The sequence below is a fragment of the Pipra filicauda genome, unplaced genomic scaffold (genome assembly GCF_003945595.2).
Source record: "Pipra filicauda isolate LSUMZ 115617 unplaced genomic scaffold, ASM394559v2 scaffold67_size6003252_pilon, whole genome shotgun sequence".
Lineage (NCBI taxonomy): Eukaryota > Metazoa > Chordata > Aves > Passeriformes > Pipridae > Pipra > Pipra filicauda.
The window spans coordinates 3240790-3257516 of NW_024104842.1; the positions used below are offsets into that span (position 1 = coordinate 3240790).

The 16727-nt window shown below is 33.8% G+C and overlaps 1 protein-coding gene across 6 annotated transcripts in view; it reads right to left on the reverse strand.

The window, feature by feature from the left end:
- TENM3 (teneurin transmembrane protein 3) overlaps nt 1-16727 on the reverse strand; it is a 1265035-nt gene that overhangs the window by 754716 nt on the left and 493592 nt on the right. The window lies entirely within an intron of this gene.

The window sequence follows — 16727 nt, forward strand, 5'->3', positions numbered from 1 at the left end:
TCATATCGCTACTGTTTCTTTTCCTAACATTTTGTCAGACTCCATGAAACCTGATGCTAAAACTGATAATAAGCTTCATCACAAACAATAGCATCCAAAGTCACAACAGAGGAACTAGTAAAATAATACAGATCTTTAGGAAATACATGATGTTCTGATCTCATTAACTGACTAAATGAGAGACTGAAACAAATATTTTGGAAAATGAGGTGCTATTCAGCTAGAATTTAGATATTCAGAGCCAGGACAGCTATTCATAGGAATCATGTCTCATTCCATACACAGTCCAAAAACAGCAAGCACCAGCAGTTCTGCTACCCTGTGTGACCTTCGGAACTACTGGCTTACCAGAGTGGGGCATCTCAGTTCACATTTCTAAGGACACTACTGTCAAGTGAGGATCTTATTTCCACGGAAAGGAGCCCTGGTTGCCCGAGCTTGTGCCACAAAATAGTTATGCTTTTGTATATAAAATAAAGGGGAAAAAGAAAGAAGTACCTAAAAAAGTATTTCAGTGTTTTCCCCATAATTATTCCTGAACATTGCAATAGAGCCAGCATAGCAGTGGACTCAAGAGACTACGGTTTCATTCCAAGTTTTTATGTAACTGTCTGTTACATCAATGTATTGCTATTGTCCAGCTTTTTGTTTTTTCCCTTATCTTAGGAAATTTTTATGTTTTTAAAATCTGTTGTATATTTTTATGTTTTTCCTTGAGATAAGCTAGCACATATAATAAAAGAACATTTGAAAAAGCAGCAGAGTGTAAAGATTTGCACACAGGAATGGCATTCACTTGTTTCCAATACCCTAATATCACATGGTTGGCAGTCCTGGTAACTGCAAAACTGTTTCCTCACATTTAGGAAAAGTAGAGTTTCACCTTTAGCAAACGGAAAAAACTTTAAAATCCTTTATTATGGAAGTTTGACAGTATAAATTGATTTGAAAGGGGGAAAAAAATCTCCCCATCCAAAAGAAAAAAAACCAACAAACCACCCAAAACACCTTACTTGCTTAGTACAGATCATAGTTTCCTGTAGTTGAATAAAACATATCTAGCCAGAAAAAGGTCATTTTAGCTTTCAACATTGCCTCAGACAACTGTCGAAATTTCGGGAAACAGAAGTAGTGAAAGACTTTGATTATTACTGATTCATTCAATACTGATGGTTAGTCTGAAATAAAGTCTTCTCAACAGTGTGAGAACAACATGACCTTTGTAGTGGTATCAGGACTTAAGCAGCTTTATTGTTCTAATGGAATCAGGAATAGATGTTTATTTTTATGAAAACAGGGATCTTACTACAGCCCTTGTTTGACTGGTGTTCTATCAATATAACAATTATTTATACAGATTTAAGTACAAACACAGGAGTTTATCACTGTGATAAACTTTGCTGGAACTTCCTTACAGCATCCCAAATGGAATTCAAATATAAATACTGTTATGGCTAAAACTAAGTGCTACAACTTTCTACTGTACATAAGTTTGATGGACAGGAAGAAAAACAGGACAATTGATTTATCCTCACACTGATTCTTTTCCTTGCCTCTGGTCAAACTCTACACAGCAACAGAAATAGTACAATTGCCAAGGAAGACTTAATAAGAGATGAGCATACTTCTGCACATATTATCACACACACATTGTACATATCATTGTACATATTTGCATGTATATGTATGTTTATATGTCAAGAAAAAGAGAGATAAACAGGAAATAGTGAGAATGTAAACATCAGTTACTATTAGGATGCTTGCCAAAAAATGAGTTAATTCACCACCTTATAGCTTTTAAGTGTAACTTAAGTGTTTGTAATGGTACCACTGTGATGTGTGGCTTTTCTTTGTCCTTTTTGTGGCTATTTATCTACATTGCAGCACCTAATATCCATGTGACACTGGTGTATTAGATACAGTATAGGCACACTATACTACTATATACAGTGAATGTATAGCTTCATTCATTCAAAATTAAAACAGGGCATAGCAGTATGATCTAGCTAAACATTGAGTCATTATAACACATATCAGTATACTTCTCCAAATATCTCTATAGCTTACAACTATTAAGAATATTTTTTTGTTTTTAGTAGAAGAGAGAGTCCAGCTACTAATCTGATAAACCAGTTTAAGTCTACATATTTGTAACAAATTTTGATCTTCATTTCACCTTATAGTCAGTATTTTGGATGTTACCAAAAAGTCAGGAAGAAGCTTTCTGTAATACCTCCCAACAGTATACAGGAATGTCAAATGGACTTGTTCTAAAGCAAAAAGGCTTATATTTCTTTTCTAGGAAAGTACTGAGGTTGAAAACAAATTATCTTAAAACTTTACTACCAATGGAAGACAAAATTGTTGAGCTAAACTAGGCTTAAATTAGGTTTGATCAAAGTCTGGAAGCTGATTGCAACATATGTAACAAAATACTGAATCTCATTAAAATACAAGTTTCCTTATGACTAATAAGAGAGAAATCTTGTATTTGATTAACCTCTTCATTTCAGAAGCCTTTAATTCAAAAGCAGAATAATAAAGTTTAAGGTCAGCTAAATTTCACAAAATTGTCACCATGAGACTTCATGTGAATCACTGAAATTTGCAAATTAGTTTGTTATTTCGTAATCACAAAAAACCCCCATGAAGAATTACTAAAAGAATGTTATGAATTTATTTTGAACTATATTTTGGTTTATGATACACTCTTAAGAGTAGGAGGACATTTTCAGCAGTATATTCTATAAAATTTGAGATCACACTGAACCACAATTTAACAAAGAAAATATTTTGTATGAGGTTAATAATGTACAGTTTCAAAGAGTATTTTTGAAAGAACGTTACAATAACAAATTGTTATCTATTATCTTCAGAATTTCGCTAGTAAGGAGTTGGAGAAAACTGATATTGCAAAACATATAGTTCACAGTAAATTTAAAAAATCACAATAGAAATTTTTTAGTAGGAGTATCAAACTGACAAACTTGGGACCATTATCTAAATGAAGAGTCAAAACAAACAGATCATAAAAGAATATGTTGTTACGGATCAACAGCTGTATAATATGACTGCAAATTTATCCTAAACAAGCATGGATGAACATCTGCCCCCTACATTTACCTGGAAAATTTAAGTACATATATGCTTCCTCAGGCAGTAATCCTCACCTGAGTGTGGTGTGGATAAAATCTTAAACATACCATTTATAAACTTTCAATAAATGTCTGAGTTATGCTGCACCATGGAGGATGGTAAAAAAAAATACTATGACTGAAATCAGTTTTTGGCATATGAGGTCGAACTACGCTTTCAATAAGTGAATTTACAGCTTACTTGATTGAATGCAGCATTTTAACATCATTTTGCAGGTTTAAGAATTGCAAGAGTGGCAACATTTTGGGTATTTTGATCACTAGCACACAAGCATGTAACATACTTTGTGTTCAAGGGGAAAACCTTCATCCAGGATGCAAAACTGGTGCTGAATTATAATCACCTTCTAAAAGATTGCAAGCCCGTGGGTATTAAGCTTTGCACTCACCAAGCTCAACCAGAAAGATTTATGCAATCTGCTCTGGGACCTGACACTTATTCATACAGCAGATCTGATAAGTGCATTCTGAGACCTTGAAGTTTATTCTCATCAGAAGTTTTGCATTTAAGGTCTCAACAAGTAGACCTTTTTAGCACTGATCAAAAGCACTTCATTATGAGCTCAAGTAAAATCACTGTACGACCACACAATAAAGAAAAAAAAGGAAAGGGAAAGGGAAAAGGGAAAAGGAAAGGGAAAAACTTTATACTTCTAAAAATAAAAGTGAATCTTGAAAGCCTAAAAATAACCTCCAATGTTTTAGGCAGCAGTCGAGATTTTGCTGTCTTTGCTCTTGCTTATCTGGAAACAGTTTGACAGATATGTTTGCTTTACAGTCTGAGCCTATATAAATGACAGAAGACATCTTAATCAAAAGACAATAAACTATATTTTTCTTAACTTTAAGGTATCCATTGAATCAGAAAGCTAAATAAGCACAAACCAGTATTTGTCCAAACAAAATAAAGATGAACAATATAATGATTTAAAGAAAAGATTTTACTGTACATTTGCAGTTAACCAATCATCCAGGCCATTAATGAAGATGTTGAACTGGATTTGATTTAGTATTGGCCCCCGGGACACACCTGAGTCATTGGCCTCCAATTAGACTGTGTGCCACTGATCACTACACTCTAGGCTTGGCCAGTCAGACATTTTTAAGCCTACCTCACTCATCCAGCTCATCCAGCCCACACTTTAACAGCTTCTTCATGAAAATGTAGTGGGATTCAGTGTTGAAAGCCTTACTGAAGTCAAAATAGACAATATCTATTCTACTCCCCTCATCCACCAAGCCAGACACTCCATCACAGGTTACTAGGGTGGTAATGTCTGGCTTCCCCTTGTGAACTAATGCTGATCTGCAATGACATCAGTCACCTCCATCAGCTTTAATGGATGCATCCCATCACAGTCCATGGACTTATGTATGTCCAGATTATTTAAGTATTCCCTGAGCTGATATTCTTCCACTAAGGGTAAGCCTTTCCTGCTCCAGACTTACCCCCTGGTTTCCAACAAGGATTTCAAAAGGTTGTTTCTACTAGTTAAGACTGAGGCAAAGAAGACATTTAATACTTCTGCCTACCACCAGCTTCCTTACCCCAATAATCATCAGGCTTGTGATTTCTCTCATCTTCCTTTTGCTGCCTATGTACCTATGCTTATGTCCTTCTCACGGCATTTGACACACTTCATCGCGTTCAACTCCAGCATGAACAATAGCCATGATGTTTCAGGTTTCATAAATCTAAATATCATAGGTATATCTATTTAGCCCAGAATTATAGATTTTCTTCCCTTTTGGTCACATCAAACAAGATGAATTCTGTAGAATTGTGGACTGTTCTGATTCCTGCAGCTTACACAGATATCATATCTACAAGTTCCCTTGTGTGCACTTTTTAGATGGATCTGAAAAATCTGTTCAAAAAGCAAACTAAATCTATTGCTAAGGTATGAAATGTATCATGGGAAATTTTCACTGCTCTGAGCCATAAACTCAGAATGCTGATTTATTTTAAGTGAAGTCTTGAGCTTTTCCACAACCTCTTAAATTGCAATTTTTCCCAAACCAAGAACCATTTCTCACCCCTATCTTCATGAATTCATGTTTCTTTCTATGAGAGAAGAAAAGCTGTGAATAATATCACCTAATTTTTAGAGATAGATAATAACATTTTTATGTTAACTTCTAGCAGAGTCTGCCAACTGTGTTGGAATGCAGAACAACTACAAAATCTCAGTCTTATATAACTATGCAAGACAGTAGCCACTAAGTTAGCTCAATACTCTAATTCAGGCTTCAAGTTCAAATATTCATCATTTCTGTCAAGTGTTTATTTTGAAAGATAAGTTTTCCCGTCTTTGATCTACAGTGCTTATAACTCTGTGCTTTATTTCTTTGATGTTCGGTGAAGAATGATAATTGTTATTGAAGTAGGGAGGATGGCCATTTGAAAGAAACACATTTTGATGAATAACCTCTTGAATTAGGCCTATATAGCAATACCTACAGATTTGCAGTATATATTTACTTTTCTTATTTCAAAAGTTTTCATCTTCAGAATTGGTTGCTATAGGTTAATAAAGCAACTAAGTAGCTGGTCTGTAATACCTGATTTCACATTGAAATCTGGCAAAATGGCTGGTTTTTGTGCTTTATTTGGAGTTATTTTTGGTACCAAAAAAATATATGTTTTTTAGTGGCAACCAAAGTGACTGTTTTGTCGCCATGGTAATATCTTGTACAGTGATATCAGTTACAAATGCCACTTAAATACAAATACTTTTTTCTGTTGAAAGTTGAATGATTATAATGATAACCAATTATCACCTTTGCTGTTATTCTTGACGTGTCACATATATGACACGACAGTTGCTTACTACCAGCAATTCCTTGAGCATGAGATCACAGAACAGAAATCAACAGTCATCTGTCATCAAAAAGAGATGCCTGTTTTGAAAAGGAAGGTCAAATTTTACAGGTACCAGGTGTTTAAAGTAAGAAAAATAGCTGTAGAAGCCCCTAGAAGATACCAGAAGCAACCAGAAATTTAGATTAATGTAAGAAAAAAATAATCAGAAAAAATACAAAGCCAAAGCAAGAGCAGCTGTCCCACAAAGAACTAAAACACCCATATAAAAATGCACAATAAACAAGAAAACCCAAACACTTGAGAAGAACAGAAGACATAAAGGGACAATAAAGGCAAACAACCAACCTAAAAATATAGGAAAAAGCTCCACCAAAAGGCAAAAAATGTAAAACCCAAACCCAGCTGGCAATATCCACGATACATATATAAAAAAAGTCTTAATGTTAATTTTAGTCATACCTTTGAATTAAATGCAAATTTGAGCTGTGTGTGTTTTGGGATTGCATTTTGAATGTTTGTGCAGATAAATTCAAGGATTGCACCTCCTTCAATTTCCAGAAAGAGACTGTGTTGTACAAAGAGGTATGACATGAATTTTCTAGTGCTAAGTCATTATTTGTAGCTGATGACTTCTTCTATTTGATTATTTGATCAAATTATCTTGTTTGTGACAACAACAAAGTACATCTTGATTAGTATGTTTTAGGAATGAATGATTTACAGGTTAGATAAAAGTTGCATTTTGCCAATAATCATTTTGAAGACATGATCATTTATGGAGATAAGGAAAACTTGACTTGTAGGGACAAGCAATAATTTTATTCAGCTTGGTGGGACTATGGCTGTAAAAAAGCACTGAATCAACTGATCAACTCACGTCCATTAAAAACTGTTCCTGTATTCCACCCTCTGCATTACCATGTTAGCAATGCACCCCTCTAAAGGCAAATAGCACTTACTACTTGTTTGGCAGCAAAACTCAACCTGGATAATTTTCTGCCTTTTTAAAATATTCAGTGGCTCAGAGAAGGATTATAGAAATACTACAGCTAATGAAAGGGCAAAGAATTGCAGCATGGAAGATGGGAAAGAAAAAATAAGTGAGGGAGAGCAGGAAGAAAAGAGGGGCATGATCCCTCCTCTTTTTTTCTCTGAGAAAGAGAAGCTGTAGCTGGAAAAAAAGCACAGGCACCTGAATCACATGCACTATTCTAAAGTTCTGGCAAGCACATATTTATTTAACTTCTGTAATAGAAGAAATTCTATTTAAACAACATTAGGTTTTCTAACAAATCCACTACTGGAATAACGACATTTTTACTAGTTCCAGGCTATTAAACAAGTCTCCAGGGAAAAATCTGTTGCCTTTGAAGAGATACATACAAAATCCACCCACAAAATGTCATATTTTAAATCTGGAACCTCATGTTGATAGGACCAAAGTAAACTGTTCAAAATCAGTCACATCCTAGTGTGGCTGAATACAGTCTGACAAAATTTTAACAGCTTTTTGTGCGCATGTTGAACATAAGTCCCCTAACCTATTTTTCTAAAAATAGCTTTACTTTCATGGCCTCATTGGTTTTTGCTTGCCTGGAAGAGCTTGCTTTTGGGAAATGAGAGGAATTATTTTAAATTGAGAACAGATCACAGCCAAGAATGTAACAAATTGTCTTAGATTACAACTTACTTTAGAACCTCAAAAGCAAACCCAGGACATAATTATTTAGAACATGAAATTATAGTAAAGTGCAAAGTTACGTCTTTAAATCATCCAAGAAGTGTCATTCTTTCTCTTTCCTAATGAAAATTATAAACCCTTCTAATCGAGATCTTTGTCAGGAGATGAAATTCATGAAGAAAGGAAGGTGATGGAGTATCTTGTATCTACTTATTCACCTCCCTAGCATACAACAAGTCTTAAGAGATACTTTGATAAAAACAAATATAACTGTGCAATTGAAATGGCCCATTTCTCTGTTCCTGTGACTGTCATTTCTACAGAATCATATAGATCTGGGGTTTTTTTGTCTTTGCATATTCAATGTTTAATTTCTCTTGTAATTAGTAGCAATACAACAAAGCACTATCTTTTTATGAAAGGTACAAAGGTTACTAGCTGCATTTCAAAGAGTAAATTAACAAACCTACAAAAAACAGAGCTGCAACGAACAGAAAAAGAATTAAGTTGAAGCATGATAATCAGTCTTTCAAGAAATCTGACAACATGGCAATACTATCATCTTTTCTGCCTCTTTTTGAAGTAACTTCTGTAGGATAAGTATCTATCAAACAATAACAGTGTGTGTATATACATGTATATAAACATATACATATCTATATACAACTCTCAATGAAACCTGAAATCTCTGAAAACCAGTGGAAATTCTTTTCAAGTGTTACAGAACACACAGTTTCCAGAACAATCGGTAAAACTACAAAAAATAGCAATGGCTGAAAATATGATATGATTATACTTCTGCAGAAATCCTAAGATGAAACATTAAACTAAGCATGTGTCTTTTCATGATTAAAGTTATTTATATGTCTCAGAGCAGAGGCAGTGATATCAAGAAGTTGACCAAGTCCTTTGATGGATGATATAGCACTTTGGCAAGAATGACCAATTGCATGACAGGGATTATTTTGTTGATAATTCTATAGAAGGGAATATGGGGTCACAGAGGATCACACACTCATGTGAGTCAACATATATTTTACTGCTATGAAAAAGGGAATCAGATTGGGAGCAACATTAGAAAGGTAACTTGCAAGACACATGAAATCAGTCTTCTATGTTCTCTGTCACTGACAACACATCAGGTGCTTACTGGGTCCAATTTTAGGAACACCGCTTTGAGAAAGATATAAATATAAAAGTTATAGAAAGCATGGATTTAGGAAAACAAAAAGACTGAGAGAGAATATATGAACGAAGGGACTCTTCATGTTCTTGTTGGACAGGGTAAGCTTTATTGAACTTAAACCGTAGTAAGAAAGACTCCAGTTATACATTAACAAAAAACTTTCAAACTATAATTACAGAAAGGCATCACAATAATTTACCTGAAGAGGTTAAAAGTCTTTAGGAGTAGGTTAGAAAAATATTTGTCATGAACGACATAAACAGAGCAGATTCTTACTCTGGCAGAAGATTAAATGATCTGTTGAGATACCTTCAAGCCCTGCTTTTCTGAGATATATATGGCACCTAGAAAGTGAATAGAAAGTTTCAAGATCACCTTAGACAAAGTAACTCATAAGAAATTGTGGACATGGAATCTTTCATAACAAATAAAAAAAGGGCAAAAAAAATCTAATGGAAATATAAGAGTTACCTCAACAGTTGCTTGATTATGTTTTTTGTGATGAAAAATGGGTTACACTGTATTACTATAACAGGTTTTAAGCAGTAGAAATACAACATTAACATGGGGAATGCAAAATTAATTAAACAGTCACAAAAGATGAGGCATCTTGGAAGCAAAGCTTACTGGAACTCCTACCTCCATCTATAGCTCTTACACCACATGAAAAAGTTAAGACTACTTCGATAAATCATATTTTGTTTAAACTTCAAAAATAAAGTAGCAGGATTGAAGCAAACATTGAACTCTGTCTTGTAGAGAAGGAGAGAGTGACAGAGGGAGAAGGAGAGGGAGAGGAAGAGGGAGAGAGAGAGAGAGAGTGGGAGAGAGAGATGAAGTGAATGTACTTTAACCAATCTGGTTTAAGGGAAGCCAGACCAAAGACAATGGAAAAAAGAAATGCGCATACTTTGGTACAACTACTGTATAGAAAACATGGTTTTCTGTTTTGCATAGCAACAGTGAATTGTTTTACAATTCTCTCTTGAGATAAAAGTTCCATTGGGAGTTGTGGAGAATGTAGCCTAATTTATTTTAATGATCAGAGCAGTCAATTAAGTGCCTGCACTTACAAGAGAAGGACTCTTTATGTCTGGTCATTTTCTTAATAAAGATTTCTCTAAACATTGGCTGACTGCATTTGGGAAATGTGAGTAGCCATTATTCTCTTAATGACTAGGAAATTCCATACAAGTATTGCTATCATATGTCTTTCAAAATAAGACTCCTTCTTTTTGAATCTTATGATTTTTACAAAATCCTAGTGTTTTATACCAGGTTTTGCAAACTAGACAGTATAAATATATTCTTTTTAAGGAACTACTAGCTATAGTCTGTTGAAACAGGAAAATCTATTTCTGAAGATAGAAAACCAAAAAAAGCGCAAATGTTTGTTTTCATCCCAAATGCCTGGAATGGATCTATTTTTAAAGATTGGTTCACATTTTTCTCCAAGTTTTAATTGAAGGATACCTTTGAGGATGGCAATGTCCTTTAAATAGTGTTTAAGTCAATGCCAAAGAAATATAAAAAATATAGCATCTTTTGAGAAAATAATAAAAAACAGCACTGTTGAGAATTTGATATTGAATTTGAAAGAACTATATGTAAAGATTAATTTCAATCAATAAGATGCTGGCACTGATATTGACAGTCAGTCACCTATCACCTACCACGGCAACTGAGCAGACTTACCAAAAGAAATGTAGACACTCCTTATAGTATATCTCTTGCACGTATATGAGCTGCAGGCTTTAAAGCAAGGAATCAGGAAAACCTGAGACCCTTTGACAACAACAGACCTCCCCAATTAAGAGCAGCTTTCAGCTGGCAGAAATCATATCTAGTAAAAAATATTTTTAGAAATTATAACTATCACTGATTGAGCGTTCTACAAATTAGAGAGTCTCTTTTTCACCACTTTCAAGACTGCTTAGTTGCCTTACTGAACAGTCCTTCCATTAGCTCCTGAATCCTGTTACTGTGCTGCTGAAGGAGGAACTTGTAGATCTTCTAACAGTAGATCTTTCTGCCTCATCAATCTCAGAAAACAGATGCTGAAAGGTAAGGAACGTGTGGGTCTTACAGCAATGTCTTCCCCTTTTCTTTTCCATGCCAATTGCTCTCCCACTTTTTTTTGGTGATGCCTTTTTATATCATGCCATATTCTTCTTACCACTGTACCTTTCAACACAAGCGTGCATCTGTCTTGATGTTCATCCTGCTTTTTATTTTCTCTTGTTCTTATTAACGTACCCCAGTCTTTGTACCTATTTCATCTGTATCTTCATAGTGTGAGTAAAATTAGTAGCTGGACATATAAGTAAATATGTTAGTGAAAAATAGACTAGAATTATCGAGATGTGTTTCAGTTCTCTTATTACCCGCTTTTGTGTTTTTTCATAAAGCTACCCTACTTTTTGTCTTTCTGTATATTTTGTATTGATATGATGCCACTATAATACGTTACATCAGAAAAATAGAAACCAAATGCAAGATTCATCTAACGTTAACACATTAATGTCAAAGCACTTGCAACTGCAATTGCCAAAAAATTAAGACTAATCTATAAATACTTATTCATGCATTTAAACTAATGATAAAATCAAATACCTTTTAAATGATATGATCATTCACAATTTGTATATCTACCTCATTCAGAGAAGAGATTATAGAATAATCTATTCTATATATTGAATATATAGTCTATAAATAGAATATACAATAAAATATTTTATCTTTCTCAAATATTTAGTATGTGTCCTCTGATTTAAATAGGTTGGAATAGACAACTTGTGGCTAAACAAGTTACAGTTGTCATACATTGCAAGGAAATGAAACTAAAGCAATTGCAGACAATTAACCTTAATGCTATCAGGTCTACCTATAATTAAAAACTTGTCTTAACAGTAATACAGATGCAAATCTGTACAACAGAGTCTCACCAGGTTTCTCTCTCTTATGACTTAAAAACAGACCCCCCTACAGTGAAAACAGAAACGTGGGAAATTAACTGACCTAGGCTGCAGAATTGAATAGCCCTCTTTTCTAAAGGGTGTAAAAAAATGTCCTTTGAACACTTCCTTGGTCTCAATTTCAGAATACATTGCTCCAATGACAGGGGTTTAGTTCTATCAAATTAAAGAGATGCATATATTTTTGTTAGTGGGGAAAAGAAAGTGTGATAGCTCATGTTAAGAATAAATCTCAAAATGCATATGCAAATGCCTTGGGTCAGTATGGAAAAAGGTAGTTTTTTTTAATATTGTGTCAAGTCTAAATAACTTAGTAATTTTCAGTTGACATAAATATATATAAATGTGGATTATTTAACTAAAATATACTATATGGCAAAGCCACTTACTTCTGTAGGGGAGCAGTTCAACAGTTTTAAAAAACTTAAAATATATAGCAAAATTAATATATTTAAAAAAAAGAATAATTCTTTAAATTTCATTAAAATATTCTTCTAAAATACACTAAATAGTAACTGATGTAGGCACAATAATAATTTTAAACCTAAACATGCCTATAACCAATGCACTCAGCCTCCATAAAAAAAGCGAAAATGGATTTTAATCATTAGTGAAATTTCACTCATTAAAATTTACTTGGTAAAGCAATAATAAATCAGGAAGTTGATTTTTCTTAATGAGACATTTAACTGAAATAAAATATTGCAAAGCAACACATATATATACTGCACCATTGAAGTAGGAAGGAATTGTTTTCTAAACATAATACAATGATTCAAAATTTTTTTAAATTTCAGCATTCCTTATATGCAACATTATTTAAATATATTAACAGTAATCAAATTAATTTTTAATGAGTCAGATTCTGGGTTGTCATACAATTTTAACTGCCTGAAGTCAATGGGATTCTCAGGGTATTACTATGCAAAAGAGAATTTGTTGCATATTATTATTATAATTGCAATTATTATTATAATTGTTTACAGGCAAATGCACTACTAATAAAAAATATAGAAAGTTGACTGCTTTTGGTGCCATTTAAATATGCTCAGCAAAATTTAAATTTTTTATGAAAAAAATTAACAGAACAGAAATTCATGGTAATAATTTTGTCAGGTCTCTTGGACATTCCTGAAAATTGTGTTTTATTTCATATACACAAAGGAAAAACAAACAGCAACTAGTTATGGTACCATTGATAATGTATTTCCTTGTCATAGATCAGGCAAAATCTCACCTTAAAGACTTTATTATGTGGTCTCACCTCTGCAGCTTACTCTGTGCTGGCAGACCAACTTGAAATGGCAAAGAAATTAAAGTTTGAAAGGAAACACAGATAACCAAAGAATACTTACATAAAACTGCATGCTTTAGCAAAAGCCAACTATTGAATCAAATAAGGTAGAAAAGGGTGTATTCCGAAAGACATGGAAGGGGACCGGGCTGCATTCAGGTAGACAAAGAGCAAGGGGAGCACAATGAAAGCTAAGAAATAGGGAATGTAACTCACTAAATGGAAGAAAGATTTCTGAAAGAGAGCTTTTGTTTCAGTCTCAACTGAAAATCATAATGGAAAATAGATTGTAATAATGGTAGAAAATGGGAAAAGGAGTAAAGAGAAAGCCTTGAAAAGGACTGTGCACTAAAGACTATCTGGACAACTAAAATATATTAAAAATAGCAGAACAAATAAATTCAACCTATTGTGCTAAAAAGAATCTGCTTTAGAAGTATCCAAATTTTTAGCAGTTACAGGAAGTATCAGAAGAGTAAATGGTAAATGAAGGTATGCTGGGAAGAAGAGCATAAACAATTTAGGAATAGTGCATCTGTTTCCAATGCCTAGGAAATTGCTAGAATAATTAAACCTTTTAAAGATTAACCTAAACAAAAGGGAAATATTAAGTGATATTGTTTATATAAAACAGATTATGCAAAGCTAAGTTAATTTCTTTTGCGAAAAAATTTTTAGAAAAATAAACTTAAAAAGGCTTAAAATTTGGTCTTGGTGGTGCACATAAGACAGTCTTCCCTGTGGCATTACATAAGACCAAAATCAGTCAAGTGGCACAGTGATGTCCTGTCATGTATTTGTTACAGAAACATATAACAATTTGAAACAATTTAAAAGGACAATCTGAATACATAGCAGGCTAAAATGCATACAGATTAGTGATTAAACATTTGCTTTATAACTAAAAAATCAGAAGTTCATGAAGTTCCTGTTGAACAGCTCTGTGCTAACTAACAGAGATTACTGTTTGCTAGTAGGATCTTTGGTTCTTTCCAAGCCAAAGGCACACGCACTACATTAGCTAAATTCCTGTATAATTTCAAGATGAAAGTAATTACAGTTTCTTATAAGAAAATAAAGACCAATGCTAAAGAAAGAGCTGAAAAGCAACAAAAATATCTCTATAAGTAAGCATATTCCTGTCACAGTCATAACTGATAAATATGTGGATTTAGCATGTACTTTTTTAGCACTAACACATATCCAAAAGAATTTGAGTAAAAATGCTGGTTTGATCCCACAACCAACTTACAACAGATCTGACTATTTTTATGAGTTGTACTATAAAGTATTCTTTTGAGCATTTTTTAATCTCCACGATGACAATATATCAAGCTTTAGCAAAGTGGAGAAGCTTAGGTGCCTCAAGTGGAATGAGAGTTGAAACGTACAAGACTACAGTAGTTAAAATGTCCTGAGAGGCGCCATGAATACACAAAAGCACCAAAATACTACTGAATGCAAATCTGTGGTGTGTGTTTATTTATACACACCTAGAAGAGACCCTGTCCTGAAAATGTCAGTACTTAATTTATGACCCATCCTGACTAACTTCAGAATTTAGGTCTTTCTTTAAAGACTTGAAACTAGTGAACTGGTCACAACAGAAAATATAAAAAAATCTGACGGTCAATCTTGAGGTGTGCCACAAAGGGGATAAGTAGTGTTTCCATGTGTCCAACCACACATCCCTTCCTTGCATAATCTACAAACAGCCCAGTGTAATCATCAAGATATGATAATCTGGATGTTTAATTTAGAGCCTAAAAGTTAAATCTCAAATCTGCTCTTCCCTAACCCTATCCCTGCCATCAAAGTTTAGGGAATGGAATGATGTTTGGGGCCAGAAAGTAAAGGCAGAGACAGGAAAAAAATATGCTATATGTTAGGGGTTAATATTAACTTCTGCAGAAGGGAGGAAGAAGAACTCAAAGTTCAGGGTCTGCGTTGTAGGTTCCTAAATCCTTGGTTGTATCTAGTACCTTTCATTATGTCACTGAGTCTAGTTAACGATAAAAAGATATAAAATTTATAGCATCCATTGGTAAGAAACTGGTGCAAGTTTTTGATTTGTTATTAGCAGCAGAAAGCAATGTGTTACTTTTACTTATTTCTTTCAGTTTTCACTGTCTTGATTTTGACAACGGCCTGCTTCCATATTTTAAATCACAAGAGTTCAGTTATAATGAAAAGACAGGCCATGAAAACTCAGTATGTGGACTAAGCCATACACATCACAAGGCCAAATCCGTACTATAAAGACAGGAGCATTGTATTTTGGAATAATATGTATATTTAGAACTTATGTGCTTTAGAAAAGTGACCTAAGCACCTAAGGAGACAGGACATCACAAATGCACACTGAGCAAGCTGTGCTCTCCACAGGACTAGAGAAGTCTTCTATGGATGATGTTACTTTTTCCCTCTCATAAATTATCAAGGAATATTTCTACAGACAACCTAGGCAACCTCAGCTGTAAAGAACAAAAGACGAAATAGCAAAACAAAAGCAAGGATATTTCATGTGCTCTACACAGTAGTCTCTTAGGAGCATTTTCAACCCTTAGTCTCTCCGTTTATTTATTCATCTGGAACATCTAATTTTTCCTAGCAGTAAGTAGTACTATCTAGAGAAAATATCCATAACTTTCTATTCTTTTCATGTTTTCTCATCAAGACTCCTAAAAATACTTTCATACCACTAAATTTAATGTTTAAATTAATATGTAACCTGCTCTATATCAAGGGTCAACCCTGCTTACATAAGTAATTCCTTAAAATATTATTTTTCCCAGGATGTGACATTAGGTGAAGCTGAATCTGTGGATGGAATCTGTCAATTTTATGTACTGAGGAACAAAGTCTGGTCTGTCTGCTTTCCATTTCACTACTCATGCACATTTTCAAAGTTGGGATGTTAGAGGCTGTCCCACTGTAGTTGCTATCTATTCCTTTCTGGCTAAGAATTCATTTTTGCTATCAACTGTTATGGGTTCTAGGAAAAATCTGACTTGGGATCTTCTCAGTGGTGGAAGCAAAAGCAAAAGAAGAGTTCGAAATCAGGAAATTAAAGAAAAACAGTAGAACACTGTCAAAAACTTTATATGGTGAGTTTTTTGATAGTAAAGCCAAATTTCAAGAAAAAAGTGGGGTGTGAGAATTTTGACGCTATCAAGTACTCAGGCTTTGTTCAGTAGCAGAAAAGAAAAAAAAAGTGTTACAAATGACCATAACTTACTGACCATAAATAGGTTATTTTGAAATGTAATTTATTCTTTCTGTGTCAATAATAAATTTAAACCTATAGGTATTTTTATGTCTTTGCAAGGGAAATACTATGACACTTATTGCATAAAACCAACTAATTTCAGATTCATCTAAATATAAGAAATCAATAACTAGAAAATGAAAATAGGAGGTAATGTGGAAAGGAAATTAGAAAGCATTTTTGTACTGAAAAGCCCAAATGGTTCAGTGAAACTTGGTAAACATCTTTTTACATAACCACATTTTATAATCCTTTCCTATTTTGTAAGTCTCCAGTTGTGGCAATGCACAGGGTAACAGACACCTCCAGCTGCTTCTTTTGTAGTGAATTTTAAGTGAGTATTA